At 45.9% G+C, this 16,243-nt stretch overlaps 1 protein-coding gene across 1 annotated transcript in view; it reads right to left on the bottom strand.

The window, feature by feature from the left end:
- The window catches only part of ITPR3 (inositol 1,4,5-trisphosphate receptor type 3), a 588,642-nt gene that overhangs the window by 364,263 nt on the left and 208,136 nt on the right, over positions 1-16,243 (bottom strand). The window lies entirely within an intron of this gene.

Raw genomic sequence — 16,243 nt, 5'->3', positions numbered from 1 at the left:
CGCGGTCAGCGGACGCGCCGGATCTGCGCCGGAGTCGTGCCAGAGTCCTGCCCGTCTGCGCCCGTCCGCGATCAGGACGCAGCCGAGGCTAGGTACTCTGTGGAAACCCCAACATCTGGCTTTAAAACATATAGTAAGGAGTCTCTTCTTTCGATACAACACAAATGCTGTGCTCTCACTGTCTCTCTTCAAAGGGACTTAGCCCCATATCCAGAGTTGGGCATACCTTGCAATATGCTGAATGACACATTGGTCCCGTGCCCCTTTGATCAGCTGCCGCTTCAGGCCCCTAAAGACACCAGCAATTTCTCTATTAAGGCTGGCCTAATTAATTGTCGCTCCCTGCCTAAACATTCTCTCGATATTGCCCAGTCTCTGATGGACAATCACTGGGATTTACTTTTTCTAACAGAAACATGGCTGGATTATGAATCTAATCCGTCTTTATGCCTGGCCATTCCCCCAGAATATAATATCCTATGCGCCAATAGAGTGGGTCGCAATCGGGGAGGTGGGGTAGCTATTATTTATAGATCCCAATGGACGATCTCTTCCTTCCCTTACACACAAATTGAACTGATTGAAGCCCTTCCCTTCTGTATTAAATTAGCTGAACATACCACACTGACAGGGCTACTGGTCTATCGCCCTCCTAAATCTAAGGCTTCCAACTTGGCTACATTTTTGGACTATGTCCTTCAGGCTAGCTTACGCTATGCCAATTTTACCTTATTAGGAGACCTAAATTTACACGCAGAGGACTCTTCTGACAAGCTTTGCCTTAACTTTCTTTCTACTTTAAAAGATGCTGGATTAAGCCAATTGGTTTCTCAACCTACGCACAAAGCTGGTCATACTCTTGATCTTGTTTGCTCGAATCTCTCAAACATCCTGATTGAGGATCCCTATCCGGTGATTTGGTCGGACCACTTTTTTATCCCTTTTGCTATTCATTTTTGCCAGCATGTGAGACCTAGAATTCCCCCTAAGGTGGTAGGACGTAACTGGAGTAAGATCTCCCCTGACAGTGTTGCCCTACATCTTGTAAATACCACTCCCAAAGACGCCCCTTATTTAGATTCACGCCTGACTAACCTCAACTGCTGGGTCACCTCTGCTATTGACTCGCTCGCTCCTATGCGACCGATTAAAACCTTTCGAGCAGCTCCCTCCGCCCCATGGTACTCCGACGAGCTTCGGAAATATAAATCTTCTTGTAAGCTGTTGGAGCGCCGGTGGAGGTCATCCTATTCTATTGACACAAAACTTAAATATAAACTGGCCCTCAAAGAATACCGTAGGAAAATAATTGAGCATAAAAAATGTTACCTGGAGGAGAAAATTAATAGAGCGCATGGCTCGGCCAGGGAAATTTTTAACACAGTGAAGACTTTCACAGATCCCTTGGCTTTTAAACAGTGTCTTCCAGTCTCTCAGGCCCTTTGCTCCCGCCTCTCTGACTTCTTTGAAGACAAGATCGCGAAGATCTATGACACCTTCCCCAAGAATAATGATCTTGGGAGTGATACGCCTTTACCTGACTGCATCGAGTCTTCTTCCATCTTTTCAGACTTTGAGGCAATCTCACTGGAACACTCACTGATGGAACTGTCTAGATGCCGCTCCGGCTCACCACTTGACCCTTGGCCAGCCAAGCAATATAAATCATTGGCCTCTTTTCTTAATCCCTTCCTCAACTACATCTGGAATGACTCGCTCAAAACCGGAATTTTCCCGGAGTCTTGGAAACATGCCCTACTGGTCCCGATTTTAAAGAAAGCTAATACAGATCCTAATGAGCCGGTGAACTATCGACCCATTTCTCTGCTTCCAGCCCCTGCCAAGGTCCTTGAAAAGCTAGTGCAGCAACAACTGGCAGGTTTTCTTGAAACCCACGGCCTACTTCATAAATCCCAACATGGTTTTAGAAAGTGCCATAGCACTGAGTCTGCCCTTATAGAAATGGCAGACTCTGTGCGGTGGAAACTGGATGGGGGTTCCAGAGCGGTGCTGGTGCTGCTCGACTTGTCGGCAGCATTCGACACTGTCTCTCACCCCATCTTGATTGACCGTCTTCGGTCGAAGGGTATTCAGGGGAAGGCCCTGGAGTGGCTGACCTCTTTTTTGTCTAATCGCACCCAGGCAGTCTATACTCACCCTTTTACCTCTGTTAGCCGTACCCTGAAATGGGGTGTCCCTCAAGGCTCGGCTTTGAGCCCACTATTGTTCAATGTTTATTTTTCTCCTCTGGCTGAACTCATTGCAAGGTCGGGCATCATAGCTACTTCCTATGCAGATGATATTCAGCTGCTTTTCTCCTATGAGAGTGCCACGCAAACTACTTTTGATCCTTTGAAGGATTGTCTGCGGGACATTTCAAAATGGATGGACCAGAACTGCCTCCGGATGAATGCGGCGAAAACGGAGGTTCTCTTTTTCCATCAACCCTCCCCTCTTGATTCAACTCTCTGGTGGCCACAGGAACTCAGCCTTCCCCCTGTCCCTAAGGACTCTGTAAAAAATCTAGGGGTCAAGTGGGACTCTAATCTTTCTTTTAGCAACCAAATACAGACTGTTTCAGCCGCTTGTTTTTCCAAGATCAGGATGATTAGGAAATTCATCACCTATCTCCCTAGTGATACCAGGAAAACCATAGTCCAGGCATTGATTACATCTCACCTGGACTATGCGAACGGCCTGTATTTAGGGTTGCCCGCGGGCCTCCTACATCGGCTCCAGACAGTCCAGAATGCGGCTGTTCGGCTGGTCTGCGGGGTTTCCCTACGCACCCATATTTCGCCACATCGCAGAGCATTACATTGGCTTCCAATCCATCAAAGAGCTGCATTCAAAGCCATGACCTTAGCCCATCGAGCAACTAGGGGTAGGGGATCGGCCTACCTCTCTGTTAGTATTCGTCCTTATTGTAACTCTCGGAACCTCCGTTCCAACTCCCAACATCTGCTTTCCATACCAAGATTCAGGAAAGCACGTTCTGGAGGTAAAACCTTCCAGGTCTGTGCCACAACTCTCTGGAACAAACTCCCGATCGCAATTAGGATGATCCAGGAAGAATTACCCTTTCGTAAGGCACTAAAAACTTTTCTCTTTTGTTAATTCCCCCAGGACTATCACTCTGCTTTCACTCAGAAGCGCCGGGACACCCCGTTGGGGTAGCTGCGCGCTATATAAATTACACAAATAAATAAGAAAGTAGATCATGTGTGGGAGCCAGTTCTTGCACCATGTAACTCACAACTTCTAAGAATAGTTTAGAAAGAAAGAGAGAGAGAGAGAGAACATTAACTTCTAAGAATAAGTTAGATAGAAAGAGGGAGACCATTAGGTAGTAACCTTAGAGCATCCACCCAACCATTCCACCACCTGACCACTACATTGACTTGATCCTTACCTAGCACTTGCTATTACCTCTACCTGCCATTACTTCTTCCTCCACTGAGATCGTTCCTGACCATTTCCTGGACTTGTCATTACCTCCACCTGCTATTAACTCAGTTTCTGCTACAGTGACGCACTGGTGTAACGAAAAGTGAGGGGGCCTCCCTGCACGGTACTTAGGGGGGCCCCCTCCGGGCTCAATCAGGAGCTCTCCAGGCCAGAGTTCAGTGCCGAGGGGGCCCCTTGGAGCTTCGGGCCCCCCCGAACCACGTGGGCTGCGGGGACCTGTTACGCCCATGTAGTGACGTATGATGCCATTTATCCTGACCATTTTCTCGACGTGCGGTCTCCGCGTCTTACCTCAGTCGCCCATTTTGTCTTGTCCTGAAGTTAGAATAGTGTACCCGGTCAAAGTAACATTCATGATTAATCTCATGGCCAGGCCAGTGTAGTGGTCGTTCTCAGTAGTGGGACAGAGGTCTTCTGTACAGTCACCTTAGTGCAGTCGGCCAAAGCATTTGTCAAACAATTAGAAGTAAAATAATCTGTGCTTTTCAGCAAACTGCATACAAACTGTAAGGAATTGGGGTGCTTATCTGTGGAGAGTAGCTTTCACAGTCTTTCTGGGAGATTTGATTCTGCTCCATCCCAACCCAAACAGAAATGTGTGAAATCTATGTAAAAGGACCATTGTAAAAACTATTAAAAAAATTATAGGAGTAAAAAATTGGGCACTAATAGTCCAAGGTAACTGTTTGACTTAGTTCAGTTCTAATTTGCAATTCATATCAAATCAGTAGAGCGAACAATGTTGTCTTGCTTGTAGAGTCAGCGTCTAAATAGCAGCGTGCAGGCTCAGAGGCTGCAAAATGCAGATTTTGGCAATGGAGCTCTGCCTTGACGAATGCTCAGTTCAAGCGTGTTGAGTTGTTTGGCAGGAAACTTAATAATAAAGGTGATCTTGCATTACTTATCTACAGCTATCAGTATCTCAAATGTGGTAAAGCTATGGCAGGGCACTCGCATGAAGGGGGGCTGGTCAAGACAGCAGGCCCCAATATCACAGGGATTCAGGAGCAGCTGTTTGGAAGTCTCTGATCAGATGTAAATACACTTGAACCCGTAGCTCAGTGTGGATTTGGTTTTGAGCATAGTGCTTCAAAGTTAACTCAAAATCTAGAACCTTGGTGATCTTGCCTGGATAGCTAAGTCTGGGTCCCGTCATCCTGCGCAAGTGGACTAGTCAAGACTCAATCGCTAGACACTAAGCAACATGAATCTCCAGCCCTTCGAGATCAGCAGGAACCTTTCCTAGATGAGAACTTGCTTTGATAAGTGATTGCCATGACGATTTATTGCGAGTCAACGTGGCGAAAAATTACCTCTGGGAGGGAACACCTGATGCTGAGATATAGTTGTCGGAGCAATGTGGATTTCACAACCTCCCCGAATGGTAATTCACAAAGAGAAAGTTTGCTAGAAAAGTACTCCCTAACTGTGAGGCGTGAAATCGATCCGCCCTCTCGACCAGGTTTTCTACTACTGGAGTTAAGAGTAAGCAACTGGTGGCCTGCATAAGAGATCCAGCAGGTATCAACTAGTGCACCTACGAACCAGTTTTGGAGGACACTAACTACAAAGTTAACTGGCTGATCGCTTGCACACAATAGGCCTGCAGAGGAAAGCAGCTGAGTTGTAGCTACCAGGGAAAGATTTGGGGCTCATTAAGAAAAGACGGGTACATGGAAGCATTTTAGGGCACTGCTATGTTTTATCCGAAATTTCATTCCTGTTTTTGACTTGCAAGCATTCACAACATCTATTTATTTAATGTATTTATTTATATAAAAGGTTTGATACAGAGCTGGCTGGACCCAAGAGTGTCAGAGCGCTTTACAAGGTTTGGTCATGCAGAATTGCAATTTAACATTTGTACAATGAGGTAGTAAACATGGCAATTTGAAAATTTCAAACAGTATTCTTTTCAAATGATGTAAATTAATAAGGAACACATTAGTTCAACAACAGATCGTAGATAGTAGGACTGGTAGAAAGCAAAGTTAGTTAGTGAATGAAGAGGAGGGAAGGCGTTAAAGTGAAGGGCGACTGTGTAGAGTGAGAGGGTAAGGGGAAAGCAGGTGGGAGTAGGTGGGAACTACCTGAAGAATAAAAGGAGGGGAGGGGTTCGTAAATGAAAGAGTTTAAAGGAGGTCGGGGAAGGGGGTAACACAATAAGTAGAGGGTACCTATACATTCAGGGCAGGGATAAGTATTAGTGTCCAGTGACCAGGTGTTAAGGACCTCAGTATTTGCTGAGAAGGTGCAGCTTGAGGTCTTTTTTGAAGCTGAGGTAGGAGGGGTTGCAAAATAGAGCTTTAGGAAGGGTGTTCCAGACGGAGGGCTCATTTCCAGAGAAACTCATTTCCAGAGCGTAACTATGTTGATTTCTTTTTTAGCAAGGGAGGGACTAGGACGAGAGTGTTAGTGATCCTCATTGTTCTAGTACAGCCCGCTTTGTGGTGTTTATCAGAGAGGTAAGATGGGGTGTTTTGATGAAGGGCTTTGTGCGTGATGCATGCAGTCTTATAATTTGATCTGCCGTCGATAGGAAGCCACTTAAGGTCTTTGAGAATGGGGGAGATGTGATCAAACCGCTTACAGTCGGTAATAAGCCTGGCAGCAAAGTTAAGTACGGATTTGATAGGGGCTAGGTGGACTTTCGGAGTTCCAGATAGAATGGCATAACCATAGTCGAGTCTAGACAGGACCAGTGATTGCACCACTGATTTAAATTCATCAGCAGGAATGAAAGGTTTCATTTTCTTGAGAGGAAGGAGTGTGAAGAGAGCACCTTTGGCCGAATTTTTTATGTGGGAAGTAAGACTGAGGCTCTGGTCAATGCTGATGCCGAGGGATTTAACTGAGTTAGAGATGGAAAGAGAACAGTTGAGAGCTTTGATGTCAGAGATCCAGTGTTGAATACGGAGCGAGTTGTTCTTAGGAGAGAATAGCATGATTTCTGTTTTTTTAGGGTTGAGTTTGAGGTGGTTGTGATGGAACCAAAATTGAATCTTAGTCAAGGCATCATTGGGGTGTAGAACGTCCGCATGGGATTTGATCTTACAGTAAAGTTGGGTGTCATCAGCATAGAGGTGGTAACTGATGTTCGCTTGCTTAAGAATGAGGGTGAGGGATTCCATGAAGAGAGTGGGAGAGAGAATAGAGCCCTGCGGGACACCCAAGGAGACCGGCAAAGGTTCAGAAAGGCAATCGCTGACTTTAATTTGTTGGGTTCTGTGTTGGAAAAAGGAGGTGAACCATTTGAGAACAGCACCATTGAAGCCAAAACGGCTTTTGAGAATATTGAGTAAGACAGTGTGGTTAACAGTATCGAAAGCAGCAGAGAGGACAAGAAGAACGAGAAGGGATGATTCACCCTTGTCTAGTGAGTGGTGGATGTCATCGATAATGTTGAGCATGGCAGTTTCAGTGCTGCAGCCCTTTCGAAAGCCTGACTGTTGCGTCCAAGAGGTTGAATGAGTCGATGTGTTTGTCCAACTGGAGCAGGGCACATTTTTCCACGGCCTTAGATAGGAAGAGAAGGTTAGAAATAGGGCACAGATTATTTAAGTCATTAGGGTCAGCTGTAGCATTTTTGATGGTGAGGGTCATTTGTCCTAGTTGGAGGGAAGCAAGGACACTACTGCTGGCTAGGGAGGAGTTGATGATAGTGGTCCAATATGGGGCGATAATGTGTTTCAGGTCTTGAACAAGATAGGCAGAGAGGGGATCTCTGGTATGCGAGGATAGTTTAAGCTTAGTGATGATGTTGAGGACTTCCCGTTCTGAAACTGGGCAAAAGTTATTCCAGGATGCATTGTTTTTTAGCTGGGGGCTAGTGTGGTAAGGTTCAGAAGGGGTGACAACGGGGGCGAGTTAGGAAGAGTCTGGGGGAAGGGTAGGTGTGGATGGAGACTTAGGGGGAATGTCAAGGAGGAGTGGTAAGCTATGCAGGAGGGGAGTTAAGACGAAGGATTGATCAATCTTATCGTTTTTATCCGAGAAAAAGCTAGCAATTTCTTCACATCTCTCGACCGTAGCCATTAGTTTGGGGGGGGCTGAAGCAGTTTGGTTTTTGACAATGCTAAATAATTCCCTGGGTTGGTTTCTTGCCCAGTCGAGTTGTGAACGGAAGATGGTAGCCTTTTCATTAAAGATGTGTTTTTTGTAGTTGGCCCTTGCGGCTCTGAGGAGGACAAGATTTGAGGGGGAAGGGTGTTGCCTCCACGTGCTTTCAGTCAGTCTAAGAGCGCGTCTCTCCTTGTTGAGGTCAGTGTTGAACGAGGACTTAGAGGGGTTACGTTTTTGCAGTTTTAATTTGGCTGGGGCATTTTGGTCAAGGACTTCAACAATGGATTTGTTGTAGTGTCCAGTAAGGTCATTAGCACTTTGGGAGAGAGGAATAAGCCATTGATGTGCTTCAATCTTAGTCTCCAGTTCACCCGGAGGTATAAGGTAAAGATTTCTGGTCAATTTCTTAAGTTTGATGGCTGTTTTGGATGGGGGGGCACAAAGCTGGTGATCATGAAGAGGATGAGGTGGTGGTCGGACCAGTCAATGGGGACGATGTGGGAAAGAGAAGCCAGTTCTTTGCTAGTGATGATAGCGTCAAGAGTGGCACCTTTGGAGTGTGTTCGAAAATGGCAGTGTTGTTTCAAGTCACTGATATTGAGTAAGTCATTGATGAGACTAACCAAGGGATCGTCATTTTTGCTCCAGTGGAGATAAAGGCTCCGAGGAAGAGGTTTCTAGAATTGGAAATCGAGGATTGGATAAGAAGATCAGACAATTCCTCCACAAAGGAAAGAGGGTCACCAGGGGGATGACAGATGTTATGTAGAGGAATAGGGGGAAACCCTGAACTATAAGTTCAGCACCAAGGTATTCAAAATTAGTATTGTCGGAGTGCTGGATAGGTAAGAGTTGAAGTTCTTCTTTATAGATTATGGCAAGACCCCCTCCGATTTTGTTAAGCCTGTCTTTTCTGAGGATGGAGTAACCAGGGGGAGAGAGCAGGCCAAGGATTGATGACGAGTGGGCATTGAGTGAGATTTCCGTAAGAAAGGCGATACTAATGGCTTCACTAAGGATAGTTTCCGCAATTTATGTTGCATGACAGGCTGCCAATCGGCAGTTAACCAGCATGCAGTTGAGGGGTTTAGGGTCTTTTTTGTGGGGGAACAGGAATGGATAGTGGTGAGTTGTTGAGGGGGTCTGGGCGAGACTGGGGAGGAAGGGATCCTACTTGTCCCCAGGATCCCAGGGATAGATGAATGAGGTATGAGGTGAAAGGGAGTTCGTAGTCGAGGCGATAAAGGTGTGGGATGTATTGAGGTCAAGGAGGTCGGAGGAGGGAGGATGGCTCGGGGAGAAGGGTGGACTGAGTAAACAATTACTGCAAGGCGGTTTAGGTGGAGAATTGCTGCAAGGGGAAATATTCCCTTGGTTAGGGAGTGTGGTATTAGTTTGTCCGGAAACCAAGAGATAGGGATGATTGGAGGGGTCCCTAAAGGAGAGGAAGTTGAAGTCATTTCTGAGAGAAGAAAGTTCTAACAAGAGGGTTGAGAGGTTGAGTTCTATATTGAGTGATTGGATAAGAAGCGAGATAGGGAAGGGGGCTAGGAGGTCGGGGAGAGAGGTATGTTCCATATTGGTCGTGGAGGGAGGTCTAGGGTGTGGACAGGGTGGGAAACCAGATCAGGGGAAGTGGGGGGTGTTTAGGTTGCAAGTTAGAGGTGGAATTGAAGGGTGTGAGAGGGAATTCTCAGGGGTCAACTGGGTGTCATGAGAAGAAAAGGGTGGAGGGGGTGATGAGGGCTGTTAATTTGGTTATGGGGGAGAAGGTTACTAGGAGAGAAGGAGGTTGGGGTTATCAGTGGAGCCGTTAGGGGATCGGGGAGAAGGGGTGCAAGAGGAGGAGGGTGGGTTTGGGTGGCTGAGGGAGTTGTAGGAATGTCAGGAGGAGGGGGAGATGTGGGAGATGCTAACGAGGCAGGGGGAAAATACATCTGGGAATCGGGGATTTCATTGATGGTTGATGAGTCAGGGAGAGGTTGGGTTGGGGTCGAGGAGGGAGAGGACAAAAGGGCATCCTGCGATTGGGAGGCTGAAAGGTTAGAGGTAAGTGTAGGTAGTAGGTAATGGGATAAGGTGCTGAAGTGGTGTTCAAAGATTGTGAGGTGGTTTTCGGAGGCTTGTATAAGGATATTTCCTGATTTGAAAATAGAGATGTCGATTTCGCCAAGAAAATTGGGGGACGGAGTGGTGGATAGTTTCAAACTGTATGGGAATTTGCAGGAATTTGTGATCGGAAGGTGGTGGAGGAAGATACTTTTCCATTTAGAGGGGCGCTTGGAGTAGAAGATGTAGTTCGTTTTTATGATGGAGGTTAGGGTTATGTAGTTGTCAATAAATAAGGTTTATTGGTAGCATATTAGAAGTTTGTGTTTAAAGTTTTTCTTGCAATTTTTGGAAAGGTTGGGGGGTAAAGGATGGATCAAGAGTTAGGGCCATGTCTAGTGATCGGTGAGTCCAGTGTTGCAAGAGTATGGTTGAGGGAGGCATGGTTGTTCAACTGGAGTGGTCAGGGGGCGAGGGGGAGATGTGCGGGAGGGAGATTGGGGTGAGGCAGAGATGGGAGATGGAATAAAAAAGGGGTGCGGGGGGAGTCAGAGAAAGGAAAAGTCCCCAGGTAAGGGCGGTGGCCGTGCGATGTGGTGGCTCAAGTGGTAGGCTTTAGGGGCGGAAGGAAGATGGGAGAAGGGGGGGAGTCCAGGAGTAGAGACAATGGACCGGGTCAATATCATGAGATAGGGGAGTATGGAAAAGTAGAACTAGTTGGGAGATAGAACAATAGAGTGAGATAGGGAAAAGGAAGGGGGAAGAATGAAACAGAGGGGAACAATATTAATAAACAGATTAGTGAAACACTTATAATAAACAGATCAGTAGAGTAGAAGGAGACAAAAGTACTGAGTGCAGCTGTGCGTCTTCTTCAATGGTAGGCTATATAACATTGCGAAAAATTAAAACCAAGGAAAACAAAATGAGGTAGACCATTATGAGTGCACTTAGAGCAAAGATGAATAACAACTAGCAACTATTCAGAATTAATTATGAACAACACAGACAATCCAAAAATAAAATAGCAAAATAAGGTAAATCAGTGAGGATGAGCATAATGTTATGAATAGCGGTAGGCATGTTTGGTTGCAGATAGCGCATTAGATTAGTAGTATCCAGCAGCTTTTCATGTTAAACAATTATAGGATAGTCATTTGGCCAAAAAAAGACTCTTTCTAAAGTAAGGAGGGTACCAACTTAGTCACCAAGGTAGAGTATGAATACCATGGAATTCAAAATATTATGCAACCAAGGGGATGTGGGCTGGTTATGACAGCTCCACTAAGTAAAGTTTGGAGTTTCATTTAACAATACAGACTCGTATAAGGGGGACAGGTAATTAGCATGGAAGAGGGCGGGGTGAATAGCTAATGAAGTTCAAGGACAAAAGGACTTTAGACTAGAATAACCGTAATGAGGTGCATGTTAAAATAGCTAAACCTCATGACTGATTCCCTTTCAAGATGGCCACCATAGGAGTGGGGTGGAGAGAGTCCTTTTTCTCTTTCCGCACTTAGTGGAGCAACAGGAACAGGGAGGTTCGATTCCAGGATTGAGGAAGGAGGACAAAATGGGCACCGAATTTCGACCAACCTATCCAAATGTTGCTTAAGTTTTAGGACCTTTGTCCAGTTCAGCGTCCCCAGAAACAGGTCCGGGTTACCAGACAGCCGCAAAGATAGTTACAGGGTGGTTCAAGAGCTGCCTGATCACCAGGCTTTAAAACGCACCAGGACCGACCAGTCGCCCATCACAAACAGGGCCGGAGGAGGACTGTAGCGACTCAGACAGCCATGCCTCTGTAGCACATGAGAAGATGGAGCTATAAGGCAGGCAAGCTCCCCTCCACGTAGCCCAGCCGAATGAGTCAAGTCGGCATGAGGAGCAACACTCATCCTGAGGGCCCAAAGTCAATGTGCAACTAGCGAACCCGCCGCGCCATCAGTCCGTGCAGCCAGCGTCTCGGTGTCACCTATCGGGATGTCTCCACCCTATGCGCCGCAGCAGGAGGGGTCGCATCTGGTGGGCGTATTTGCGAGATTGTAAGATTGTGAGATTACCTTTTGTGAGATTTGTGCCGTCCGTCCGCGCAGGGAGTGTCCCGGTGCAACCTATCGGGAGGTCTACACCCTTTGCCCCGAAGCAGGAGAGGTCGTGTCTGGTGGGCGCATTTGCAAGATCAGACCCGTTGAGACCCAAAAGTGAAGGATAGCAAATGGGCATGAGCGATATTCCCGCAAATGAGTGTGGGAGCCAAAAGCATTGATTCGTCGTTCACCGCCTGGCTTCAGGCAGGCTTGCTGGGATGTGGAACAACAGCAGCGGGCACAGGCCAGTCAGCGATTCCGCTAGCTCCCAGGGAGAGCCCTGTCAGATGGCGGCTATGCATCGTGGGACCTCCGGCGCCAGGAGATCATGCTCAGCAGGAGGCAGGCAGAGGAGATAGAGGGACTGACACCGTCAACCAAGGCTCACCATGGAAGTGATCGAAACCTCCAGCAGCAGATATGCCCCGGTGAAGATGAGCCTCGGAACCCCGACATAGTCCAAGAGGCGCTGGTGTTGATTAGTGCAGCAGCTGAGGACAATCTGGGTAAGTAGGCCGCCACAATCCATTTGAGTCGCATTGGTTGAGGGAGCGTGTGTAGTCCGGTCTGAAATGTAGGCGGGTGGGGGCCGGTGAGGTGGTTTTTGCAGGGATATCTACCTAAAAGGTAATCCAAAACATGGAGCTCCTCTGGAGGCTCCTCGGGAGGCTTCTACTCGGCAGCCATCTTGCCTGGTCAAACTAGATCACCCATTGTTTCCCATTGGTTAGAGGGTCGGTACTTTTGCATCATTCCCAAACCCTTAAACACGGGCAGGGAAGTGAGAGTATATCATGAAACCCTTAGCTAACTTTATAACATTAAGTATTTGTTTGCAGTGGCATTTACGTTGGATACACTACAATATTAATAACTTCCATTGTACAGGAAAGAATTACAGCTGCTCTTTTGAACTTTAGTAGACTGAGCAGGGAAAGATTCCCGAGGTTACTCCAATCCAAACTAGTGTTTTAGATTCTAAATGACAAAAGCACGTTTTTAATAAAAACAAGGGTGTGCCTTGCTCCCCCAGGTCATTTCCAAACACCATCAACTGGAAGCACAGCATTCCAAGATGGCTGGCCAGTGCACTGACCAATATCCAGAAGGGCCCATTTAACTTTTCGTTGATTTGTAATATGTCTAATTGCGATGTTTCCCATCTCTAATCCATAAAATACGCGCCTGCTGTGTGTGTGGTTCTTCTCATTCAGTAGCTAAAATAGAACGACAAGCAGCAGCATGCTCTGGACTTTAATGGCCCCAGTCATAGCAGCTAATGATTACTGCAGCTTGCTCGCAGCACCAAAGGAATCTCTACCTACCATTGTGATGTGCTCGGAACATCTTTGTCATGCACCACGCGCACCCCCACCCCCAGCAATCACTGCAGATTCTAGTACAAAAGACAGGCATGTTAGCCATTCAGGTGACGAAGGGCTTTCAGGATTGGCCTAATCTCCAGCAACGAGTTCAGGCCTGGGACCTCATTCTTTAAGTGTATGGGATGAAGAAACAAAGAGCACTGGAAGCATGACGAAGACGAAGGGTGGAAGAATTTAGAGGAGCCACAAACATAAAACGGATGGAGAAACAAATGCATATATTCCATACAAAGAGCACTGTACAATAAAAAGAGCAAACTTCGAGACCATAGAGCAATTTCTGCCATGAAACGTTACTGGCAGGGAACAACCAATTAGAGAACTTTTATAGGTGAAAGAAAAGTGAGAAAAGTTGTTTCGAGGGTGTGAGATAAAAAATATAGACGTTTTCAGTGCCATTACAACATACTGTTTTTTTAAATCTGTGCTATAAAAAGCTTTGATCACTGAGTATCTGCGTAAATGACTAAAGGCTCCATAACTCTTGAAAAGCCACACAAAAACTGTCAAGCTGCATGCTCCGTTTATAAAGATGCCCTTCTTCTCCCTCCTCCCAACTGTACATGCCAAGTGTGGGGCACTCACAAAGGGAACAACTTGCAGTCTTTATTTTAGAAAGTGGAATACAATCACTCAAGTGCTGAAACACAATGTTGAATATTATTATGTGACTGAATTCAGATTGAGCACAGTGCCTCTCAGGGATTTTATGAAAAGATTCCGAAGGGACTTTAATGATTTTATGATTTGTAGAAACAAATAAAAAGAAGTATGAAGAACATTAACTTTTATAAATGAATCAGTAAGTGGATCTAAATAAACTGCGGGAAAGGCTGAAGGCTAGAACAGGATACTACCATTTTTATCATTCCCGAGCCAGCCATCACATTCATCAATGGAGTTTAAAGAACTGTCCTCAATCGCATTGCTGCTGCCAGGGGCTTCAGGCCTCCCCGTCCAAAGGTTCAGGATCTTACCCTCAGATCAAGACAACAGACTGAGCACCTTCATCTGAGTTACCTGCAGACTTCACCGGGCACTTACATGCGTAGGAGGGTGGATGTCTCACTCCAGTGGCAATGTCAAGCAAATCAACCTCCAAGCCACCCCCTTTACTGCAAATCAGTGATTCTTCGGCAATGGGAATGAGTAGAGTGGTTTAACGTTAAAGGGATCCAATGGTCTTCTGGAGCCTGGATTTTGAGTTGGTGGAAACAGGAAATCCTTTCCTTTTCTGTGGATGTGTTGAATGAATGAGGAGCAGAATCCACCAGTGTCACTGTTATTGCCTCCACGATTCTTGCCCTAGGGAGGAGGAGGAACATTCATGTCTGGCCTCTCCTCCAGATTCAGGAAGTTCTCCAGAACTTAAAGGATTTTGCAGTTCCTTCCATCTTCGGTCAACTCAGGAGGGGCACTCCTGTACTATGGTCGCATTAGAACACTCAACTGAAGACCCAGAAAAAGGGAGTTTTATTCAATTTCGTCAACTTCTGTAATATGTGGTGTAACAGTCAGAGCTGCTGACTTTGGAACTGGGGAGCCAGGTTCGAGTCTTGGCTTTGGCTCAACATCCTGTGATTCTGGGCAAATTGGTTAATCTACCCATGCCTCCCAAGAAATGATTGTATCCTTGGGTAACATAATTTACCTACGGATCGAGATCATGCTGTATAAAGCTGCAAAAATACATCAAAAAAAGACTTCCATTGGAGCTCCCTGCAATCCTTTCAGGCACAGTCATTCACTGCATATTGCACTTTCTATACTATCCAGATTTTTAACTTGGTTGCCTCAGAAAGATTGATATTACTGAATTTCGGAGGTTAGAGACCAAGGACCTAATTTATTATTTTGATGCACTGCAGCTTAACACGCCTTCCTGCTGGGCAGCCGCGCGTCAAAATAAAAGGGTAGGAATATGCCACATTCCTGTCTTTCTCCCCTGCGCCGGTCCACAAACAGCAGCTGTGCGCCAATGCAGACCCCCTTGCGCCATGGTGCAAGGGTGCCTGTGTTGCAGGTGTGATTGTTTAGGTGCAGGAAGGGCACCCTGCATGAATAGTGAATGAAAAGGATCACCTTTGCAACGTAGGAGGAAACATTCTGCCAACCCTCTTAGATTTACATGTAAGGGTTTCGGGTTTTTGTTTCCTGCTGCTGACAAAAACATTTCTCCATTGTGCACATTGAGTTATTGTAACACCACATGGATAATTGTGTACATCATTAAATGAGTGGAAACAGGAATTAGTTGCTTAAAGGTAACTCGTAAACTTTTGCAGAGTCAGGAAAGGTGCTTCACTCAGTGTTCAACAATTTCAATAACGTTTGAACCCAATTTAGCTCGTTTCTCGTTTTCTCTTCCTAAGGAAAAGGTGCTGAGTGAGGTGACCCCAAACCTCTTTGACACCAAATGTTACTTGTTCCTATGTCCTTCCCCTTTTCTTTACAGCTCTATGATCTGCTTTTAAATTGTTTTTCTTCAATTCGCAACTCAATCTCTTTTGCACTATTTATTTTCATGCTAAATATCCTTTAGCAATATGATATGAACTCTAGTTGGGGCCCAGGACATTCTTTACAGAAATTATAAATGGTGATGTACACACACACACACACAGAAATACCAAACCGCACCACAGGTAGTGTTCCTCATTGTGCCATGGTGCTAACAGCCATGGTGTTTGGACGTGTCTTCACAGTATTTTTAAAGAGTCACGAAGTCACACATTCTCCATAGTGTGGGAAACAAATGCTACTCCACTGCCTCCTCCTTGCATGAACAGGCAAGCAAGGGAGGTTTATAGGAACATATAGAACCTAGCAGTCTAAAGAGCATACAGACAAAGTAAAAGCAGTTCAAATAGAGGATGCCAGGGTAAGGTAAAGGGGTTATGGCAAAATCCAGAAAAATTCAAATGTTGGAGTAGGATAGACACCAGGAAACTGGTAGAACCAGAACAAATCAAGACACCAAAGAATAGGCCAATAGACTATTCAAAGGAAAAGACGCATTTCAAAATTTGAGAATTCATGCCATCTACTGTCACACACCTATTGTTTTAGTGGAAGTGGTTCTTCAACTGTGTATTGCTCAACGAGAACTTGGGAGCTAACTCTTTATAATTCAGTGTGAATGAACTGCACTCGGTCTATTGGAAATATATTCCCAAAATGTACGTTATG

This window comes from Lissotriton vulgaris, chromosome 5 (assembly GCF_964263255.1).
Source record: "Lissotriton vulgaris chromosome 5, aLisVul1.2, whole genome shotgun sequence".
Taxonomy (NCBI): domain Eukaryota; kingdom Metazoa; phylum Chordata; class Amphibia; order Caudata; family Salamandridae; genus Lissotriton; species Lissotriton vulgaris.
Note: the sequence above shows the minus strand (reverse complement) of the source record. Positions and strands in the feature narration are given on the sequence as shown.